Below are 19,215 nucleotides of genomic sequence, written 5' to 3' on the forward strand. Positions count from 1 at the left end.
TATTATTTTACGAGTGTAATTCTGCTTCAAAACTTCAACAAATATCTACAATGAACAGTAAGGAAAAGTAAAATAGTTGAGTCTGTATAGAAATATATTCATATTTCCTGGGACTAAGCCTTATCTTCTGATTCCGTGCCGATGCCTGGCGCCATATTGCGCCGATCGGCACGGAAAGGCTTCAAATAATCAGTCAAGGTAAAGAAGCTCCAGATTCTTTGTAATATGCTTTGTAAAACCTCCTCCTCAACGAGAAGAGGCGAGAAATCCACATTGATGATATCAGCGTGCTTGTGAAATAATCATCACAAGATCTTTTCTATGTTCTGAGTCGCGGGGTGGAGGATAACGAGAGACAAACAGAGATGGGGAGCAAAGATGGATCGGAGCAGGAGAGCAACATAGAGGTTGGCTAGCGAGTGTGTCTGTGTGTGTGAGTTGAGACTTCACAGAGCAGAGGTGAAAGTCTAAATCTTTCATCCTCTCCCTGGGTTCAGAAGAAGAGAATCAAGAGAAATGTGGGTTGGATTATGGGCACTGCGCCGCAGGGAGAGTTCAACTAGCTTGTTTGCTATGTCCTGAAAACAGACGGGCTTCCCACCTAATGACAAAAATAATATCCCCAGTTGTGGTTCAGTGGCCACCAAAAGGATTTTTTTTTAATTGTTTTAAAATGTATTTATTTATTTATTTATTATTTTTCTTATTTATTGCAACCATAAAAACCCATCGTTTGAAGTCCATAAAATAAACATTCGGGAAACAAGAGAAATTAAAATTCAAGTCTTTCATGATTTTATGTGAGGTGTCAGCGGGTCAACTCAAGAACTCAACATTTGGGGAGTCATTTTCTGTTGATTTTTTCGATATTCATTCTTTGAGTAGATTCAGCCTCAGCAAGCGAATTTGAAAAAAACAAAGCCATAGTTCTTGTCAAAACAACTCCAAGATGCACACAGGGCGGGCATTGACAAATTGGTGAGGAAACATGCTACGATACCATGCTAACAAGCGGGTCCAGGGACATATTTGGTCTTGAAAAAACATTGACCCATTCCCAATTTGACAGATTGGCAAAGCATCCAAAAAAAATGCTTCAATGGAATATTCCATGTTTAACACAACCTGGACGAGATCCAATTGGCATCGCAGCTTGAATCGACTGACCCCTCAAACACAAAAATATATATTTTTCCCCCCAATTTAGCATGATAAATGCTAGGCACCGAGATGCACTTCCTTGGAAAAAGGCCAATGCGTGTCATTTCAAAATCAAACGTTGACCAGAAGTTGCACAAAAACAAACAAATAAAACCCTCAGTGAAAACAAACCCGACTTGGTAGCAGAAATAATGTACAAGGGATTGCTTGACAAGGCCCTGATTTCTGCCATTTTCCATCCACCGCTGATGATAATAAGCATTCGCGGAAGCGGCGGCGAGCGGCTCCGAGCTCACGCGGGCCGCCTTGTTGAAGAGGCGTACGCGCAATCAAAAGAGGCACTTTTGGAGGCGGAGCCGGAGAAGGAAGCGCGCTCACATAACTGCCAACGCCGGCTGCAGATTGCAGTGCTCACATCCTGCTTGTTTGCCATCAAGCCGGGGCATTAACCTGGTATTTGTGTACACTAATCAGCCGCCACTTGATGGACGAGTCGCAAACATCTGAGGAACAATTGCGGACTAATCAGATGTGGTTGGCTTGGAGGCGGGGACGGGCGGGCGGGGGCTCTCCTCAACTATTTTAACCATGACCAGCGCACTTGCAGACCATATACAAAGTTCATGGTTTTGTTGACATAACAAAGGTATGATGAGGTTTGTGTGCTCATTTTCCTCCCCATATGTTGCCAATTACAGTCAAAATAACATCCGGGTGTCATCTGCCATTTTGGTCAAACATTTGTCTTGTTTGACTGCATTCCGATATTTGTGTCATTTTATTCGCTTCTTCTGTTTCTTCACTCGAAACGACCCCCGCCTCCTCGTTCTGCCTCTCACAATTTCTCAACAATTGTTTCAATCTCAGCTGTGCTAGGGAACTCAGGTTACCGCTAGAAGTGAGTCAGATCGCCATTTTGATTTTGGCGTTGGGTCTTGCGTGAGCGATGTCATGGTCGGTCAAAACGGATTTGTGTGTTTGGTCAGACTGAGAAGCATCCTGTCCAAATTGGATATAAAATGTTCTTTTGAATGTTGCTTCGATCCGTCTCGCAAAAATCAGATTTCTTTGTGACTGTTCAGACTAATAAAGTTTCAATCTGGATGGGCCAAAAAAAATAATAATTGGATTTTAGCTGTCTGTGTCAACACAGCCTACAAAAGTGTTGATGTGCTGTGCTGGCAAATTTTTGAGCGACTGCAACATTTGCCGATTCGTGCTCATCTGCTTTGTTTTCCGAAAAATGCCAATGTTCGGTCATCCCTCTTCTGCCGTCTCTGCCCTCCTTGCCACATTTTCTTGTCCTTGAAATGACTTCATGGCTGAGCTCGGCAGCTTTCCTCCGCCCCTTCATCGGGACAATATGCTGGTGTCAGCAATGGCGCTCAAGCCCTTCCTCCCTGATCCTCCTCCTCCACCTTTGCCTTTATCTTCCACCCACTTCTAAAGATGCTTCTTCAACCTGGAGTACCCCTGGGGTCAAGATGGAGGGGGGGGGTAGAAGGGAGCAACCGACTTGAAGGCAGAAAGATCATTTTGGCTAGCCGGCTCGGTTAACTGTTAAAACCTGATTTGCATTTCAAAAAGCGGCCGCCAGCCATGTTGGAAGCTCGGGGACGGCATCGGACTCAACCGGCTTGTCATTTAATGTCGGCGCCCACTGGAGCCTTGATGAAATTAATAGAGCAGCAAGTGATTGATAACGGCGCCGCTCGTAAACGTCATCATCGCCTGCGCTTTTCGCCTTCATCCTCTGTCTCAATGTCTGGGACCAGCTTTGGTGTAGCCAAAGGATTAAAATGCTGGGAATGTTGGATGGAAAACAAAATATAAAATGGACACAGGAGTATATTTCATGGAGAAAAAAATTGTCTTCACATAAAATGATGTGACGGGCCATATCTGGCCCCCAGGCCTTAGGGTTGACACCTATGACGTAGAATGTTGAAAGAAAATCAGATGTCTGACGCGGTCAATATTCGAGTGGAGTTGAAAATTCTGCTTTTTGAAATGTTTGGAATAAACCATGCACAAAAAGCCATTTGAATCACTTGATTCAAATCCATTAAATGTTATTCATGTCAGTCACCACAGGACTAGTCAATTTCCTCCACGTTCCAAAAGTGTGCCGATGTAAGCTCCGAGTTTGCTTGTTTACCTCGACGTGTGTTTTCGCAATGAGAGATGTGTCGGTTTTCACGCTGTGTCATCAATTTTACCATTAATGGGCGGAGAACATTGACGCCATGCATAGAAGCATTTCCTGAACTCAAAAGACCAAAATTCCTTGTGGATAAGACGGCGAAAGGAGAACTGATCTTTGGTTTTGGTGATACTTGAGGCTGACACACCCTGGAGGCTAACCTCCAAGTGTAGAAGGATAAATGTTAGCCGCATAGTAAGATGAGAGGATGGAGGGGAGGGAGGCTTTCCGGAGCAAAGAAAGGCCCGGAGATAAGAACGAGAGATCCCCTTGTCCCGGAATGACCCGGCGTGTTCTTGTCAGTCTTAATCTCCGACTGTTGTGGAGGAGCTAGTGGTTGGGAGAGGTTGAAGCACGCGGAGGTAATCTCCTTGGCTAGCACCAGCCCATCTTCAATTCCAGTCATCTCCTATCCACTTGAGCAGCGCACATGATTTTGCGCACGGGTCTCCTCTGAAGCGCATGAAAAGACAAAACAAGAGATAGACGGAGAGGTGATTCACATCCATCTCTTTTTCCCTTTCTCTCATTTACATCAGCCATTATGTGGCGATATTGAAAGCGGCGAGATAAAGGCACAGCGGCAAAGGAAAACAAGTGCCAAAAGGAGAAAGAAAAAAAAAAAAGAACAATAAAAGGAGGCTGAGGAGGCGAAGCGACGTTTGAATCAATTACATCCTAAAGAATCTTTCATTTGCATCCGTATCTGTTCAAAAGCTGAACAAATGCCAGATGCCTTTGTGTGTCCGGTTATTTATAGCGCCCGCTTCTTTTTTTCCCTCTCGTAATTGTGCGGGAAATATCAAATTTGCATAGAGTGATTATTGTTGATTGTTTATCTAGCCGTCAGCACGTCTCAATATTCCGAGGCTGACAGGTTGTCAAGTACTTAAAACTCATTTATTTGGGGGGAAATTTGCATGTCATTTGGCGGTAATGAGGGGGATGTCTGTGGTCGTGGATTAATGGTGAGGATGCTGCTGGGAAACCACCAATTGGGGGCTGACTGGCATCCCTCCGCCTGAGAAACAGGATTTAGGCTCAGCCTCTGCCGGCCCCCATGCTAACTCTGCTGAGGGAGCTGAGCGTATTGCTCGTTAAGACCGACACGAGCCGGTCTTAGTTGAGAACGTTGTGGACAAAATGTTGGTTGCAAAACTGAGGAGTGGATAGTGATGGATGGATGGATGGATGGATGGATGGATGGATGGATGGATGGATGGATGGATGGATGGATGGATGGATGGATGGATGGATGGATGGACGGATGGGCGGATGGGTGGACGGTTGGGTGGATGGATTGGTTGGACAGACGGATGGACAGACAGGCGGATGATGGACGGTCAAATGGACAGATGATGGATGGGTGGGTGGATGGACAGATGGATGGGTGGATGGATGGGTCGATGGATGGGTGGGTGGATGGATGGACAGATGGGTGGGTGGATGGACAGATGGATGGATGGATGGATGGATGGATGGATGGATGGATGGATGGATGGACGGACGGACGGACGGATGGATGGGTTGCATTGATGGATTGATGGATGGTTACATAAGCAACACTAAAAGATGAAAAGTGGTTCTTGGAAAGCCAGGTTGGAATTTGCTGATGAGTACAAAGACAAGCCTAAAAAAAAATCTGGAAATTCTATGGTCTGACGAGACCAAGATGACCCTTTCAAGGGGGACCCGGCCAGGGATGGGACAGTGCTTTCTACTCGTGACACGCCCTTGGACGTTAATATTTTGCAGCAAGCTGGTCAACTTCAGTCCTCTGCCCAGCAGCTTCTGAAAACGCCTCATTTCCGCTCGCCTTTCATGCTTGGACTTTATTATTCACATTCAAGCCTGGACACGGAGCAGCTGCAGAGCGCAGCCATCACGTGCGGAACACTGAGCTGGTTTTTCGAGAGTCATTTTGAGCCCAAGGTCATCTTCAAAAAGAGGCAGTGGCAAAGCAAGCCCTTTAGATTTACGACAATGAGCTCAGCGGCACCCACAAAAGCTACTCCCACATGAGTACGAGAGTGAAAGTCACCCCTACTCCAAGGTTAAACACTCTCCAACGCAGCAGATCTCCACCCGAGTTGGAGCCGCTGCAGCTTTCTACCGCCTCGGTCGTGACGGGCGTGCAGAACTTTTTTGAAAAAGGTTGAGCGAGTATAATTCCCCCCACTGCGTGGCGGTCTAAAAGGCCAGGTCAGAGTTTTTCAAGAGAAGCAATGTATTTCCCATCCCTCGATAACGGCGCTGAAGTAGGCCCTCGTGGCTCAACCCGAGTGCAGGTAGAGGGCTTCGCAAAAGGGGGCCGCCATCACTGCCCGGGAGAGCGCTGAAGAGCGTCGAGTGCTCGCGTTATCCGCCAGCCTCTCTTTGACGGCAAGAAAGCAGCACTTAGGGCTCGTGCTCGCCCGCGAGGTGGAGAAATCATCGGCGGCGACGTGGGGGGGGGTCCTGTTATCGTCTGCGAGCTATGAAACAAAAAAATAGACGAGGAGGAGGAGGGTTGCCATATTTCTTTGGATATTTTCGGGTGGGATTGAAATCATCAGTGGCGGGCACGTCGGTAAATTTCACCCGTCATTATTTCCAGTCACTCCGTGATTATTATTTTAACCGGTCTTCCGTTATCGCTAAATTACACTTTATGAACGCTATTTTCCATCAATTAAAAAAAATATATCAAAATGTTCATTTGTGTGTTCTTAACTCATTCAGTGCCATGGACGGTTATAGACGTCAAAGATATTGATCGGGTTGGCAGTGAATGAGTTAAGTATCAGTGTATCGAGATCATAAAAAACTTTTTTATGTCTCTGGCAACTCCAACACACCTGATTCAAAATGATCAGCTCATCAGCAAACTCTGCAGCAGCCTGAAACGATCCTGATCATTTGATCATCATTGGGTGTGTTGCAAGAAGGGTGTGGCTCTCGTGGGACTTTACAAAACCTCACGTTGTTGACTTTAAAGTTTGAAATGGCTTCTTTTAAACGGGATCCCACCCTGCATTGAGGCCAAGGTTGGAAATCTTATCCAAGGTCGTTCTTGTTCCTGGCTCTGTCGGACTGAAGTTGAGCTTTCTCTTTCTTCTGCATTGCTCCTCCTTCTTCCTCTTCTTCTTGTAGTTCATTAACGGACACCTCTTCGGTTCTCTCTCACGACCTTTGTGAATAGGCTGGACCACAGTCGTGGCGTTACCTTTCTGCTAATCTTGTCAAAAAAAAGGTGCGGCCTTGCAATGATACGGGAGCTCCTCTTGATTTAAACATCAAAAGATTCCATCATTTGGAGAAACGTCTCGTGGCGTTTTTCAGGGAAATTATCGCAATGTTTCTGTCAAGCGCGCACACACATGCAAATCTCTCCGGACTTGATGTTTGCGTGCTTGAAGGAAAACGTGATCATTAGCAGGTTTCGCATTTGATAGACGGCGCAATGGCGTTCTGTGTCACCACGGTCCTTGATGATGGCAGCTACTTTGAGATTTGAGGCGAAATATGCTGAGCGGCATTCGATTGACCTCCCGACAGGGATCTCACATTCATGTGTGATGTCCTGCGAGGGAGCGTGCAAGAACGCCGCACCTGGTAAATATTTTCACATCCTTTGTGACAGGTGCAAATCCAAACGTGCTGCTGTGATTGGAAATCTGTTTTTGTTGCGGTAATCAAGATGGCGCCATTGTAGTTGCATACAGAGCAGACACAATTTTGACCTCATCAGCAAAACAAATATAGTAAGAAAAGCAAATGAGAACACAAAATGTCAAATTTGAAATTATTATTATTTCTAATTATTATTATATTCTCCTTCATGAGGAATAATGGCGGTCACAACTTGTAATCATTGCTGCAATTTAAAATTCATTCAAAAATCAAATTGTTCATTGACATTTTGTGCCACATACAACTCAATATTTATTTATCTATTTATCTATTTATCTATTCATTCGTTGTTTATTTTATTTATCATTATTATTTATTATGCATTAATATTTATCTATTCTTTATTTATTTATTTATTCTTATTTAGTTATTCATTTCTTTATTTGTTTATTTATTTGAAGCTTTTATAAAATGATTTAAATTAGGCAGATTTGTCAATGACACGCTTCCCCCGTGGCACCAAATTTAAAAGACATTTATCTACGCTACAAAAAAAAAAAATGGTGTGTTTTATCTCCGTCGTAGTTTGCAACGTCTTAACCAAATCTGATTCTCCGGTGGCGCTCTCCTATCAAATGGAATATTAATTGAGCTGTTACAGCAATAAAAAAATGGCACCTTGAATCAAAGTTGCTTAATAAGCCCTTGAATTATTTGGCTCTGGTAATTTGAGTACTCACAAGGGGGGGGGGGGGGGGATGGTGTTGCTTCAGAGCACCACACTTGCTTGGACTTATTAGCTCGACTGATGATGGATTTAAGAAGAAATCAAGAAATAGGCTGTTCCATAAGAACGTTATCAAAAGACCAAAGCGAGCTTCGCTTTGCGTTTTCTCTTTCAACTCTTGTTTCGTCTTATGGACGCTCTCTCTCTCTCTCTCTCTCTCTCTCTCTCTCTCTCTCTCTCTCTCTCTCTCTCTCTCTCTCGGAACGACGGTACAGTAAACCTCACATGGTGCTGTATGATTTATTCATTGTGGGTTTTTTTTTCTTCCTCTCCTTGAATGTTTAGGAGAGAGGACAGGAATCTTTGAACCAGAGTACAAAGAGATGTATATTTGGGTCGCACGTTTCTTCTACTGTTTGTACCCCTCACTTTGTCTCTTCTAAGAGGTCGCCCGGCGACTGGGTCAACTCCTTTCCTCTTTGCCACGTTCGTCCTTGAAGAGGAAAAGCAGTAGGGGGGCCGATATCCAATGGAGAGCCTGGCGGGGGAAAGGAGGGGGGGGATAGCTCAGATGATGGGTTCTTCAGTTCTTCCAATCCTCTGCACCTGATTTATTTGTCCCAAAAAAAAAAAATGTCATCAAGCTATCCGGTTGGTTCTGCCAAAAAAAAGCCAGCACAGACTTTGTGCCAACTCAGAAACTTTCCCATCTTGTGACTTTACAGCATTTAATTATCGCATTCTTCTGATGCTCGACTGCATTATAAATTCGTAGCCGAGCAAAAAAAAAAAAAAAAAAAATGCAAAAAATAAAATCAGGCTAACGATGTTAGCTGTAATTAAAATGGAAAAGTAGCAGGCTGCCACACTACTGGCTTGGAGGGAGATGTATTAGCCAGGCATATGGTTATGATAATTAATCCCAGGACTACAGAGAAACAAATAAACACTAGCTAAACAAACACGGGATGGCGACGGGGCCCAAAAACAGGAGGAACCGTCTCACCCTCCCTGCTACAACCACATTTGAGAACACAGCAAAGGAACTTCCCGTTATTTCCCGTTTATCTCTTAAGCCGTGGCAGCAAACTCAACCTTTGCATATATTACATATTGTTTCGCCGATTCCTTGATATGCGGATTGGCATTATCCCTTCATTTGTTTTCTACCAGAGAAACAAGCAGAAAAGATCTTCATCTTCTTACTGGCACTGAAATGATCCGCCACTCTTTTGTGTACGGGCTTATAAATAACAGCTTTGGTCTTTTTTGCGTGAGTCAGGGCTAAGACTGGAAAAAAGAATTGACGGGCGAATCGGGTCCATCCGGGGATTCGTTGCGTGAATAGACAGTACGGGAAAGGGGAGCCGCTGCTAATGAGGCGATGGATGGCTTTGGGAAAGCTCCCGGTGGTGCCAGTCCGTAATGGAGATAAGCGCCGCTGTGTTGTTGTTGTCGTCTCGCAAGAAACCAACAAAGGGAACATGCGACGGACGATTTACGCGTACATCCCCAGCGACAAGTTTTTCACGCCCTCCTAATGTTTTCCCAATCCGTTCGCTCAACTTGGGTTCACCGCCAGTTACGACCGCATCGCCTCTGTTTGTTTTTAGCTTGATCCGCAGAGGCGCTAGGGCCTCCGCCAGGCGGCACGTCGTGGGATGAGGGGGTTGTTTTGTTTTTCCGAAGGATGCAGATAAATGGGAATTCTGCTATGAGCCATGTAGCCTGGCAGAGGGAGCAGAGATAATGGACACAGAGGTCCCAGTTTAATTCACTTTAAGATCGGTTAGCATGCGCGGCTAGTACCACCAACTGCTAGCCGGATGATAATGAATGCGCAAGGCTTATGAGGTCGAGCCTAATTGTCCAGGGCCCCATTAGCGGGGGTGTTAGCCATCATCGGCCCTCGGTTCTGTTGGTTCCAGCCAGAAGAGGGGCCCGGCGTAGCGCTTGAGGCCAGACCGAGCTTTGGCAGGGGACGCCACCTCAGTGAACCGTCATCCGTCTTGGCCATCCAACCAGTGCCAAAGGCTACATTAAGTCTTGATGCACTGGACAAATTAGCTTACTTGACCCAGAATGATTGTATGCAGGTTTTGAGTTCTGACTTGCGAGGCTTTACGACACAAAGTTGATCAGTTCTTGATATAAACAAATTTGTGCACCTAAGACTCATCTGTTAAAAATCAAACATCCATACATATTTACTCGTATTAATCAATTGCAGCTCAATCCACAACACCAGTCACAGAAGATCCAAATACGAGATTTTAAAAATGCTCATTATTTTCTTTCTATTTTGTTTTCATTGTTATAATTATTCATAAATTATTTGTATATTTATTTAATTTTTAATTTGTTATTATTTATTTGTATATTTGTATCATTATATATTTATAGGTGTCAAAATATTATTAGCAAAAATATTTAACCCGTAGCTAGTAATCATCTCAAACTAAAAGCCAACTGAAATCAAAAGTATTTGGTCACCACTTGAATCTTTGCTACTTTGTGAATCCGCATAATTTACGGTAACCGCTGGTGGATATTATAAGGAAGGTTGGAAATAGTTCATATCCATATTCTGGATGTAAAACAACGTCCTCCGAAGTGCTAGCAAGACTTTTACCACGATAGTCAACACAAGGTAGCGCTCTTGCTGCTTTCTTTGAGCCGGTCGTGGACAATCGCACGTCTCTTTTAGGAGCGGGCATATTTAAAAATAGGACGTCATAAACCATTATTTCCTTTTTAAGCTCATTTGCAGGCGTGCGCTAATCTTCCGTACACAGTGTTTTTGCGTTACTTATGTTCTGGAGAATCCTGGAGGTGGACATCTTCCCATCTTCAGCTTTTTGTGGGGCTTCCATGAATCATTGCCTCTTTTTCCTTTCTCGTCAAGCATGGGAAATCACGTTAAATGAAGCGGCGTGTTTGGCTCGCCCCAGTCTTGTGTTAATAGCTGTAATTTGGAGGCAAGAGAAAAAGCAAGCAGAGAATAGAGAAGAAAGCTCACTCACCGCACTAATTCCAGTCAACAAAAACACCCATTGGCCAATCCCACGACGTTCATTTGCATTCAAATATCCGGCAGCTAAACATGTCGTGTTGTTGTCTCCAGCTGGATGTGTGAACTCCATAGGCTCTGTTGATGCTCAACAGACCTCCCAAACCAACATGGCTGCCATCTCACCTTCGAGCGTTACGCCAGACAATTTGAACGGACAATTTAACGCATTTCTATGACCGACTATTGACATTTATGTCTGTGGCTATTGATATTAAACTTAAATAATACTCAAGAGCTCCGCTAAGGCCAAAGAAGCCTTATTTGGATCCAGGTGATCTGATTTTAGTGGTCGTTATTTTAAAATAAATATTTGCTTACCGTCATTTCTGGACTATAAGATGCACCTGAATATAAACCGCACCAGCTAAAATTACAGGAAAATCTTGTTTTGTTCATATATAAGCCACACTGGACTATAAATCGCAGGTATTTTAATATTTAATTTCCATATATAAGAGAATATGCACAAATCATACAATATCATAAAAGTCATTGTGTAAAAAGTAGCGGCTTATAGTCCGGAAACTACGGTACTTGCTTTTAAAAACATTCATCTTTCTGTTTTGGGAAATAGAAACAGATCGTAATTGTAACGGTTTGATAAAATGTTGGATTAAGCTTTAATACGCTATCCTGTTTATCCGCCAAGACACAATCGGATCTCCGCCAGTGCGAAGATTTACCATCAGGTTGTATTTTTCCCGAGTGCCTTTTGAGATATAAATCTTCTCTCTTTGGATTGAATGCGATGATTCAATGTCAGCTCTCTGCCGACGAATCGGCGGAATTATCCATGCTAATGCTTCTTTCTAATGTAAGGATCACGCCGATAATAGCCTTGCCTAATCCCGACGGTGAGCATCCGCACCGTGAACTGTTGCCACGTAATTCGTCTAACTAATGCGCCGCTCGCTCGACGCACTTCCCGCCTGAGCAACTGCGAAGCATCTCTGGTGACCCTGAACTGGTCTGAGTACCGGGATCAATACTCGGGGACTGTTTATGGTCTACATAGAGAATAAAAAAAATAACATGCATGCCAAAGATGATCCTATTACGAGTATGTGAATATCCCATTTGAATATCAATTTTTGATTCAAATGTGGCGTAACAGCAGAGTGGATATTCCGTCTTTGCTGATCTTCGCCGTCCCTGGATTTTCACCACGGCTGAGGTGACTTCTGGCTCCTGTGGTTGGAAATCCAGATAGCTAGCGAAGGTGAGGAGAGACAAGCCGGGCTTTGACGAGTCATGAGATGTGGCTTTAATGTTCCGGGTGAAATTAACAGCAACTTTTAATTCCTTGCAAAAGTATGTCACGGGATCTAATTCAAATACCGAAAGCGCTTTAAGCCTGAGAAAATGCCTCTGCTGTATTTTTTCTTTTTAATACAAAAGCCTTTTATCGCCGGGCAAAGAGAAATGATCGTATGTTTGGCCATTTCCTGCTCCGCGAGGCGCTATTTGATTTGGCCCGCCTCATCCGCCGAGGATAGGGCACCGCTTGTCTCCTTTTGCCTACTCGTGATCCCGGAGGGTTTGCATGCTTACTTTTCCGTTGCTCCCTGCTGGCCATGTGCGGCCTATTAGCTGAAAGCGGCGCGGAGTGACGAGCAGCTCGGACACGCTTTCCCGTATTAGAGATGCTTTTCAGGTCAAAGGTTTGCAATCAAACTCGCCGACCTGACATTAGAGCGCCTAAAACTCAGAAAAGGACGACTTGCGCCTGGAGTGTCACCGTTACGTAACACAACCTCTGAATTCTTTGCACACATTTCAGCTATTCATATCCGCTGCGGAGCAGCCAGTCTTCATCCCCATCCAGCTTTGCGACACATTCCTCATCCCTGTGGCGTGCGGCTGATCCGTGCACACGTCTCTTCCTCTCTCCATCCTTGCTTGTGGCTTTTTGTGAGAGAGATAGCTGATGGCATGTGTGTCTTTAAGTGAGCTCCGCTGCAGCTTTGCTCTCGCACTGCAGCAGCTTCCAACCTGCTCGCTGTTTGGGCTGAGATCTCCGAGTGTGTGTGTGTGTTAGTGAAAAATCCCATTATGGTTGCAAGTTGTCTCCCCGCACACCCGCCGCTGTAATCCACTCACACACTCCCCACGTCTCCTTGTTTGTGTGCACAAACACACCGACGTAGCCCGCAGACTCGCCGCATCCCCGCGTGCCGCCGCTGCTGTTACCTGACGGCAAACATGACAGCTAATGATACGGAGGTGTGTTTTGTCTGCGAGACCCGTATTTTCCGCAGACAGCCGTCGATTAGCGTTCAAGTGGCGTTGGCTGAGTGTCAAAAGCTACAATTTAATTTCATGGCCTTTTCGCCGCTGTATTGTTTTCTGCTACGTACACGCCGTGACTATTGATGATCATCGGTGCTACTCAAGCTACGGCGCGGGTGCTGAAAATAACATTTGATATGGGTCAAGTTACTTGGACGTTGACCACACAAACATTTGTACAAATCTTCATCACATGGATGTTTATTGTGAAATAAGTACATATAACACATACTAAAATGAATTGCTGAGTATATCTTCCAGTGGTGTAAAGCTCATTTCAGTCATAACAAATGGATGAATAATTACTTTTCAAATCAGACTAGCAAAAACTGTTTTAATATTTTTAAAAAGATGAATGGTTGACTAAAAATTGCTAGAAATATCTGTATTTTTTAAAAAAGTGGAAACAATTTTCAATCTTATTATTGACCCATGAATTCAATTTTCAATCTTATTATTTATATTACCCATGAATTCAATGCACAATCTTTTTTTGCGGGCCACATAAAATGATGTGGTGGGCCATATCTGGCCCCTGGGCCTTGTGTTTGACACCCATGCCTCACACTGATGGGCTGGTTTCAATTACTGTAAAGGTGATGAACATGAGTAGTCCCCTTCTTACATTTTTTTTTCCCGACGGTATGTAAAATGAAGAAAATGTTAGGACATCCCAACTAAAGATTGTCCAAACGTTCCTTCCGAAGCTTGGTAGCAAACCACAACACTGTAAAACTATGAAAGTGTTTTGACGTGACCAAAATAACATTTGTGTGTCGCTCGATTCTTTTTGGAACGTTCAAATTCGTGGATGACTGTAAGTCCATTAGGCAGTCGGCTCACGCAGAGTTCAAGTGGGGATGGTGGGATGGCATTTTCTTGATCACTTCCCTTGGGCCAAGCCTAGGGGGCGCTGCATCCTTTTCATTCAAGCGTAAAGGTGAGCAGATTTGTCACCAGATTCTCTGCCTTGTCATTGAGCTGCCTTGCGCTCTACTTTGTGTGTCCGCGCTCGCCTGCCTGCTCTCCCACCTGACCCCGCCGCCATCTTCTCTGTCTCATCCTTTATGCATGGTGACAGAGAGCCCCTCCGTTTATGGTGCCGCATAACGTTCCCTCATTAGCGCCCCAGAATCAGGAACCTAAACGCAGCGCCGGAGGGTGGAGAGGAAGAGCAGGCGAGGAGAGATGTCGTGAAGGTGGGCCAAGGAATGTGCCGATGAGGACATTCGCTTGCGCTAATATTGATATGATTCATTTGCCGATACAGGCACTTTCCCTTTGCTTCTCAGGAAGTTTGCAGATTAAAAAAAAGAAGAATAGCACTGGAATATATAATTAACAGAATTAAAAAAGAATCTGAAAGAAATTGCTGTATATTAGATAAAGCTTATACGAGCTGTGGCTTGGTTGCTAACGTGGCTAATGCGGCTAATGATGCTTGGCGTCTGCATAGCATGCTTGTACGTCACTGATCGTCAATTCCATGGCGGTGAAAAAAGCTACACTTCTCTAAGTAGCGTTATCACGAAAACAAAGGGAATACGGGGAGAAAGCCATGCTAATCGCTAAGCTAGCAAAATAAGTGCGCAGTACATGGAGACTATGATTCCACAACTCGCGATGAAGTGGTTATTACGGTTGGATTTTATTAAGTTGGATCTGATATAATTTGCAAAATTTTCAGTTCCGTTATAATTGTTTCACATTTAATCCATTCATTCATTTTCTCTACCGCTTGTCTTTGTTAGCGTCATGAGTGTGTTCGGAAAAGACAAAAGCTAAATTTGCAATGTCATGTGCCTCATTTGACAGCGAGTCTGTCTGATCGGGATCAGGGGTGGGTGGGGTGGGCTTCAGGGTGAAAACGTCTGTCCCCCCAGCTCCACCATATCCATCAAAACACACACACACACTCGTTTCACCATCCCTTTTCATGTCAGCGGCTCAGGCCAGGAGCATGAAAAATGGCTGTCACTTGAACAACTAGAAATGATTGCTGGGAAGAAAAAGACGGCAAAGAAAAGGCGGCGGACGGGGACGCAGGTGGTGAGGGTGAAGAAATTGAACGAAACTCTTGCCAGATTATGTGCGGGTTAAGAGGATATTGATCTGTGTGCCGAGGACTGTTGATCTCTTTTAGCCGCGCAAGACAAATGGCAGCAAACAGAAAATTGAGCGCTCGCCATCTCTCCAAGGACGTGCTCCTCTTAGCTGGCTCGCTCTCTCCTTCTGTAGGATGCCATGTTTGAATAGACATGTTACATTTCTGGCAGCCTTCTTTTCGGTATTATTGCAAAGAAGCAGAGGTCGGTGTCACTTTTGGATACTTTGAAGTCCTCATTTATGACTCTTTTTCTCCCGTTCGGACCATGAAAGGGGCTCTGTTGGGTTGCCGTGTTTGATTAAGGCCACAGCTTTGGCCCAGCATCCAGCCGAGGTGTTTGATGATGGCCGCAAACTCCGGGCTGGGGGGGTTGAAGTTCATCCGCGGCGGCTCAACATCAAACAGCCCGGAGAGAAGGACCCCGGCCCTGAGGGATCCCTCCAGCGCCGCCGGCTTGCTTGCTTTTGTGTACTCCCGAGTCCGATGGGGAGGGTGAAGGGTCCAGTTGAGAAACATCAAGAAAGGATGGGCAGAGGGAGCAACCTCTGCAAGACTCTCGGCAGAAGCATAAAGAGCCGAATGTGAAGTTCAAGCGCAAGACAGATCTCATCTGGATAAGAATCCAAGCGGAACACGATCCAGGAAGAGTTCTGTTTGGTCACTGATGCAACTTGACAGATGTTTCTTCAAGCCAACATGATGAACACGATTGTTAACTATGAACCAAATTCTTGATTCAAGGTACACAAAATGTTGCCCCTCCTCTTTGATTGGTTTGCAAAAGCTTCTTGTGTGGTCATCTCAATTGGAAATTTGGAAGAATATTAACATTTTTGGTTCTCATCTTGGTTGTCCCAAGCGCATCCACCTACTTGTGTTGGTGGTTTGAGGCCGGTTCAAGAGGTTACCCAACGCCTCGACTCGGCACCGGCTGGCTTATTAATGAAATATTTTTTGGCAGCTTAGTGGCACGGAATATTCTCGGCCTCCTACACAGCTGGGAAGGTCAAAGAAGACTCAAGCGCAACCGTGCACGCTTTAGTTTTCGGATCGACTTGCTAGTTAGTGGAGCCCAGATAATTATTTTTTTTTTGTCGTGAAATAGGCCCCAAAATTTCACTGAGAAGAAAATACAGAAAATCATCTTGGAAATGAGGAACACATTTGCGGAGGGCTTTCAAGTTGCCGTTGAATTTTGACCGAATGTTGAAAGCCTTTCAAAAGTGAAAATTGTCGCGTGGCAAAGTTTAAGTAGCAGGATGTTGTTGACGTGACGCCATCCGACCGGGTTTTGGATTGACCCCATTTGCTCCTGTTTTCATGACCGGGAGGCTCTAAGCTAGCACCACACATCCAATCACGCAATGAAAGAAATGAAAACAAAAGGCCATTTGTTAATTTCCCGTCGTTTCTGCAAATCAAGAAGCAGATGTTGCGGACATCCCGGCCGATACTTTTCATCTGGTCTTGTCTTCCGTCGCTTCGCAGCCCATCTGCGTTTGACCGTGTCCTCATGTTGAAGAGAGAAAGGCGGCTTATAAAAAGTGAAATTTCCTCCTCGCCCAGGGAAATGGTCTGTTTTGCATTGATACAGGGACACAGGGCGCCGCTGGCCATCTGAGTCGGAGCCTTTTTTTTTTTTTTTCTTCCTTGACGATATCCTGCCGTCGCATCTCCGCCTTTCTCGGGCGGGTCAGAGCAATATCGCCCCCCCCCAACGCTCTAATTGGAGGTGCTCAGGTTAAAGAACATTGTGGTTATCGCAAAGCTCGCAGAGAAGCACAATTCAGCACAATCATTTAGTTGATGAGTGACTTGCATTTTCAAATATTTTTGTGTCATTATCTCATTCATGCACATTTCAACTTTGACACCAGTTCATACGACGTAATTAATTGGAGCCGAATAGCGTTTTTCAAACATGGTCGATATGTCTGGGAATTTGGGAAGATGTTGGTTTGTTTTTGCACAGAGTGTGGTCTCAGAGCTTGTCTACTTTCTGCCTCTGGCTTCTGTTCATTTTGACAAACTGTGCACGCTTTCTGCCAGTCACTTCCAGGCAGCCGCAGCTACAATAAACACCTTTTTGGTTCTTTACACACAGCCAAGGCCCGGTTTGATGCCGAGCAGAACACCCCCCCTGGCTAACTCGCTTCTTCCAAGCCCAAATAAACTCGCGCATGAACGGCAGCTGCCACCTGCATAGCGTTAGAGCAGAAATGACGGGTTGAGATGTCATGTGACTCGTCGCCGCTGCAGATATTTACTTCCTCGGCCTTCCGAGGTGATCAAAGCTGGAAACGGTTGACGTCAACTCGGCTTCTGTTTTCTGTGTTCCAAACCGCGAGCAATGACAACTAACAGAATTTTATGGCCAATGTGAAAGTCCAAGTCGTTAACGTGACGGGATGTCAAACAAGCGCTTCCTGCTAACGGCCACTTATCTTAATTGGGCTGGAGTCCGGCGCGCTCGGTCTGCTTCTCATCCAGCTCCGCCCAACACATTCGGACGATATTTTACCAAGATGAGGATGCAAAGACACGTTCGACTTTGCTTATATCCAAGCATGTCGTCCTCTTTGGGCTTCTCGACTGCAATTGGGATCTTAATAAAGTCCAAACGCAATCTCCCTCTCACCCCAGAGAGAGGGCATGGCTCCTCAGCTCTCCCATAATGCACTATTCATGCTTTTTATTACTCTCTTTTCTCCTCTGGCCATTTTTTAAATCACTCCTGTTGTTTACTCATGAATATTTTTTTTGTGTTGAGAAAGGGAGGGGGAGAGGCGAGATGGTTCTTCATTTGTAGGTCAGTTGTGGAAAGGAAGCCTTGTGTTTCCTCTCAGGATCATCTAACATTGCAGGACTTAAGAGTCCAAATATAGCCCATTTGAAAAGACACCTCTGGGACCAAGAGCTATGCTAATTTGTGGTTGTCACCTCGTTTTTGTTTTTTTTCCTCATAAAGTTGATCATCGCGTTCAGGACATTGCCAAACGTTTTTTTTTATGTACAGTAATCCCTCGTTTATCGCAGATAATTGGTTCCAAAAACCACCCGCGATAAGGGAAATCCGCGAAGTACGGTCACCAACAAGAAGTACTGGGCAGGCTTACGAGTTAGCGGAAAGGTACTAATTTGCGATCGTGCTAACACGCGAAAACGGATTTCTAAAGGAATGCAAACGAACATTTGAAGCAATACTACATTGTCCTAAAGGTTAGACACATGTTTCTTCAATTTAGAAGTTTCATTTTGACTTTTAAATGTTTTTTTAATTTGGAAAAAAAATCTGCGATGTAGTGAAGCCGCGATAAACAAAACGCGAAGTAGCGAGGGATCACTATATGTCTTTTACGTTGTGTTATGAGAGGTTTTTTTTTTTTTTTTTTGCCACTCACACACACATTCACACCGTCACTCACACACATTCACACCGTCATATGTGGGGAATCGAACTCCCGGTTAGCGTTCTATGACGGTGACAACCGACACTTCCTCATTCCCCGTCCCAACACCCGTCACCTGACCTAACGAACCAATCAGGAGCTCGCAATTTAGGCGGATGCGAGCCAATGAGTAAAAGTGTAACAAATTTTTCAAAACATAAATGTATATTTTAACTCATTTTTCATACATTTCTAAACCGTACAAGAGCACTAATGAGCTGGGCTGTTCTAGAGCAAGTGAAAAGAGCTCCCATTTATGGTCCATATTGTATATTTATGACAAAGTGTGGTAGTGGTCATAATTGGCCATCTAGTAATATCGGGAAAGGAAAAAAAGGCAGCATTAGGCTAATCTGTCCCCATTTCCATGCTTCCTCGGATTCAACGCGAGAGGGAAAAGTGCGGCCGTGTGTTGGACGAGGGGGGACAAGGTGTAATGAAAAGGGTCTAAATGACGCTGGCTTGACGGTGGGATGGCCTGCTAAATGACTGCGGAGTGGCTCGCCTGCGGAGAGGGGATGGAGGACGCTCCCAGTAGGCCTGATTAATTCCGCTCGCCGCGGCCGCCGGGGGAGAGCCGGGCCGGGGTTAGCG

This window comes from Syngnathus acus, chromosome 2, assembly GCF_901709675.1.
Source record: "Syngnathus acus chromosome 2, fSynAcu1.2, whole genome shotgun sequence".
Lineage (NCBI taxonomy): Eukaryota > Metazoa > Chordata > Actinopteri > Syngnathiformes > Syngnathidae > Syngnathus > Syngnathus acus.